At 36.1% G+C, this 5,143-nt stretch overlaps 1 non-coding gene across 1 annotated transcript; it reads left to right on the forward strand.

Annotated features, from left to right (window-relative positions):
• The first annotated feature begins 3,207 nt into the window (after window positions 1–3,207).
• Window positions 3,208–3,340, forward strand: LOC141636850 (U11 spliceosomal RNA). The gene has a single exon (XR_012541430.1). It is a non-coding gene; the product is annotated as a U11 spliceosomal RNA (small nuclear RNA).
• Window positions 3,341–5,143: the final 1,803 nt, after the last annotated feature.

Below are 5,143 nucleotides of genomic sequence, written 5' to 3' on the forward strand. Positions count from 1 at the left end.
CAGTAAGTATTCTAGGTCCTTAATTACTCCTAGTTGCATTTCTAAGTGGACATTAAAAAAGTTTTTGACTCGGTTAACTGGTTATTTCTTCGTAATAGTCTACTTCTCTATGGAGTTCCTATGAAGTTTGTTAAGTGGATTATGGCTTGTGTCTCTTCTCCTTGGTTTTCTCTGAATATCAATCGTTCTGTTGAGGGGTTCTTCAAAGGTAAGAGGAAACTTAGGCAAGGGGATCCCTTGTCCCCCTATTTATTTCTTCTTTGCCTGGAAGTTCTGTATAAGCAGCTTAGAGGGCTCCCTGCTTATGGGGATTCTATTTTCATCCTAAATGTGTTAAGTTAAAACATACACACTTAGTGTTTGCTGACGATCTCTTAGTCTTTACACGTGGAGATCTCCCATTTGTCCTAGCTATGGCTGACTGTTTGAAGGTTTTTGCTAGTTATTCAGGACTTACTGCCAATCCTATGAAAACTTCTCTATATTTTGGTGGTGTGGCTCATCATGTGAAGAACTTGATTTTGACTACTACTGGGTTCATTGAGGGGGATTTCCCCTTTAAATAATTAGACCTGTTTATTCCTCTTATTGAGAAAATTAAGGCCAAGATTGGAGCATGGACAAATCATGTCCTTTCTTATGCAGGGAAGGCTTAACTTGTTAATTCTGTGCTTTTTGGGATAAATAATTTTTGGGGAGCTTGTGTTCTTTTTCCTAAAGGGGTGGCTAAAAAAATTGAAAAGCTATGTAAGAACTTTTTGTGGGGCAATGAGAATGACGGTAGGAAGCTGCTTTGCCAAATGTAGTCTGCACTATGTAGGCGGTAGGCCTAATGTAACACCCGCGAATTTTCCATTTTAGCATTTATAATTTAATTAACTCTTTTATTATTTCATTTATATTTTTTAAATTTCTTAATTCAACCAATTTAATTTTAAGCATGATTTTATAAAGATTATATGTTTAAAGCTTAGTTTATATTAAAATGTATATATTTAATCGGATAGTAATAATAGTGATAATAATAAATTCCGTCTTAAGTTATAATAGACTTGAGACGTATTTCTGTCTAGTAAAAAACCGTCACATTACTCTTGTGAGACTAGTTTAATTCGGACCAAACACAAGTCGACAACGTACCACCTACCCTCATTATTTATTCTCTCTACTCACAACCTATCACTACCTCCCCTTACATTTTAGAAAAAAACAAAAAAAAATAGAAAATGGAATGCTTGCTTCTAGGGGTGAGCAAGTTTAGGTCCGCACCGAAAAAATGGACCGGACCGGACCATTTGGTCTGGACCAAACCCGGACCGAATTTTTTAGGTCCGGTCCTCGGTCCTCATTTTTTGAGTTTTCGGTCTTCGGTTCGGTCCGGACCAAACCCGGATATTTTAGGTCCGGCCCAAATGGACCGAATTTTATGTTTCTAAAGACTATCATTAGAATATTATAAACTAAATTACCATTTTATCTTCACAAGACATTATAAATTATTATTGAGTATTTTTTTTTCAAAAACAATCGCCTAATTATTCATCGACATTTAATTTAGTGAAACTTAAATGTAATTATCATACACAAAATAGTGAAAAAATTAGTTCTAGGTCCATTTCGGTCTAAGACCGGACCGGACCGAATATTTCGGGTTTGGTCCGGTCTAGTTTTAGGTCCGGTCTTCGGTCCACAAAATTTTTATTTTCGGTCTTTGGTTCGGTCCGATTTGATCCGTTCCGGTCCGTCTTCGACTGATGCTCAGCCCTACTTGCTTCCCTGAGAATGACACACTCAACTCCTCCATGAACACACATATTTCGAACTCGAAAATTTAGATTTTTCTTCCGTTTCTTAATCAATTTCCGTAATTCTTGCGCCAAATTCTTCCCTTTTCCTTCCTCCATCATTCTAGGTAAGAAAGTTGCAGTCTTGTAAGATTTTCGTTTGACCCATCTTATGTATGTCACGGTTTTAGCTGAAAAACCGAGTCCTTTTCGTGTGCTAGATGAAGAACTTGAAGACCTGGGCGGAGATTTTTACATTGTGGACGACACACTTGAGGATTGAAGAGCATTCAAGGTAACGGTGATGGGATTACTCGACATTATGTTGAAATTTATATGTGTTTATGTGTGGTGTTACTCTTTTACAATACTAAGTTTCCTTCTTGCCGAGTTTATGTGGTGTTTGTTTGAGACGGTTTTATACGAGTTTTACTTATCTATTTTGAGAAAAGTTGGTACCTTTGGATTCATGGTGGTGTGGGTAAATGAATTGGGTAATTTTTTTGGATGGATGTTACATGTTTCATGCTTAAAATTTCGTCTTAACACGGTTTCACAATAGCCTTTGGACCGTAAAGAATTCGCCAAATACGAAAACGCTTTCGTATTAAAGTCATTGAAAATTTGGAAAATTGACCCAATCAAGTGTCCTTGTTCCATCTTTCCGTAGTGTGAAAATTGACCCATTCAATTTTCCGAATTTTCGGAAGTGTTTCCTTATTAAAGAAGTTTGGGACAATTGAAGCATTATTATAATGATTCAGCCGCGTTTATGGGCTGTTTTGGTCGATTTATTGTTATTTATTTGAGCCAATTTTCTTGCTTCCGTCTCAGGTGTATATACATATGTAAATTGGATTGGTTGTATGTGAGAATTTACATCATTTTCATGCTTAATAAGTTGTCTTAAGACGGTCTTACCAAGGTTGTTTGGGCATGTTTGTGGACTGTTCTTAGACCATGTTTGGGGGCTGTTTTGGATGACCCTTGCTATGGAATGAAGCCAAGTTATTAGCCTCCGTCTTAAATGTATATCTATGTATGAATTGGGTTGTTTATGCGGAAGAAATTTCATCTTTTTCATGCTTAAAAACTCGTCTTAAGACAGTCTCACAATAGCTTGAAACCGTGTGTTTGAGTCATGTTTAGGGGCTGTTTTGAGTCGTCTTTTCTTGTTGAATCGGACCAAATTGTTGGCCTCCGTCTCATGTGTATATACATGTATGAATTGGGTAATTGGTATGGATGTATCCCGTCTTATTTCATGATTAAAAATCCATCTTAAGACGGTCTCACATGGGATGATATGTTGCGTTCTTATGCTACTGCTTTGCCCAACATTTCCACTGTAGGGGCATGTTCCACGTTGTTCTGTAGCATTTTACTTTGTGAATTCATTATTTTTCTTTTTATGAATCAATATGGAAATTGTCGGGTTGGTTGGCTATATATGCCATGCACAACCTATACAATGGAATGGTGAGTGCTGTATGGCTATCAAGACATATGGCCGACATAATTTGTGGAAATTTCATATTTTATTTATTTAATATGCACTTTAATCCGTTCATTCTCATTTATTTATCGTATTTCAAATACGAGTGAATTATTCTACTTGTTTAATTAAATTGGGCCGTGTCCATGTGAATTTGTCATTTTGCTATACCTTTTGCTTGACTGATATTTACGCCCTACTTAGTGTTGTTCTGGCAAGTATGGGTTTGGCCTACTTGTGTTGCTCTGGCAAGTACGGTTTTGGCTACTTGTGTTGTTCTGGCAAGTGAGCTTTATCTTAGTCATTCCGCCACTTTCGTAATGTTCTGGTGATTGGGGTACTCGATTTCCGTTCTGTTATCGAGTCTTGGATACGGGCTGTTCTGCCGTATGTAGAATCGGAATTATTTATTCCGAGAGTCTGGCCAGGTTTAGAATAGGACCATATTATTATCGTAGTCCTACCCGGGGAAAATTATAGTCTAAGAGTAGTAAATGTCTTGCATTATGGATGGTTGCAGATGTCATTTTTACTTGGGATGCGTGTCCATGACACTATTTAACGGTTACTTGTCTTCTTTTATTCAAATGTCTCACATGATTGGATGAACTCATGATATGCTAATATTAGTCACTTTAATCCTTTTTATTCAATTGGCAAGTTTTATTCCATGGCATTTATTTGTTCACATTGCTTACAATTATTTTCTATACCTTGCTTAATTGAGTTCTTTGTTATGTTTATTTTAACACAATGTGGCTGAGAGAACCCTGAGTTACTCCCCACTGACTGTGGCGTTCATGTTTGATGAATGACAGGTATTAGTTGGTGCTTATATGGGGTGAAGATATGTGTGATCTAGCGAGTTCCTTGACCGTTGGACTTTATTTATCGTTTGCTAAACTCACATATTCTTGTCTTGTCATTCGTGGGATATATTTTCCCCATTTTTGACTATCACATTTGTATGAAACTATCTTTTATTTCTGCATACTTTTCGCCGTTGAATTTGAGTGACTCCCGCATACTAAACCTTATCTAGCTAATAAATAAAAGTTTTAAAATTTTCAAATTTTCCGCTTGTATTTATTGGTTTTACCTTCCGCCTTATCGCGGGGTGTCACACCTAAAGTGGAAGGGGGATTTGATATTAAAGAAATCCTGAGTTGGAATAAAGCTCAGGTTGTAGCCTGTTAAGTGGATATGGAAAATTGAAACTAATCCTCCCTCACTATAGGTTCAGTGGGTTCAGGCCTACCTGTGGAAGGGTGTAAGCATTTGGGATGTATTGAAAAATATATACAATATATTCTTTGTCTAACAATCAGTAGTTCCTAATAGTCTTTAGTAGCCCTAGTTCCTGTATTAAATTATTAATTTCTTTCTCATAACCTACTTACAAACCACACTCGTCATTTTTTTTATGTTTTATCAAAACTTAGCTTAACCTAGTTATAAATTCTATCCCGAATAAATGAAAAATACAAAATAAATGAATTTTTCATTCATATTTAAAAAATAAAAGTGAAACTAACATTTAGGAGCAATTGAATAAAAACTAATTTAAAAAATTAATTGTAAGCAATTGAATAAAAACTAACAATTGACTAATAATTGTAAGCAATGTGAACAAATAAATGCCATGGAATAAAACTTGCCAATTGAATAAAAAGGATTAAAGTGACTAATAGGCGCAAAACTAGTTTCCAAAAAGATCAAGGCCAAACGAATGGACAAGGAGAAGGGAGAAAGACAACTTACTCCTGAAAACTGTGACGAAGATGAAGATTTAGGAGCCAAACTGACTCCCTCTGAAACCGAGAAGAACAAGAACAAAAAAAGGTTTCTCGGAACGGAACCCTGC

This window comes from Silene latifolia, chromosome Y (genome assembly GCF_048544455.1).
Source record: "Silene latifolia isolate original U9 population chromosome Y, ASM4854445v1, whole genome shotgun sequence".
Classification (NCBI taxonomy): Eukaryota; Viridiplantae; Streptophyta; class Magnoliopsida; order Caryophyllales; family Caryophyllaceae; genus Silene; species Silene latifolia.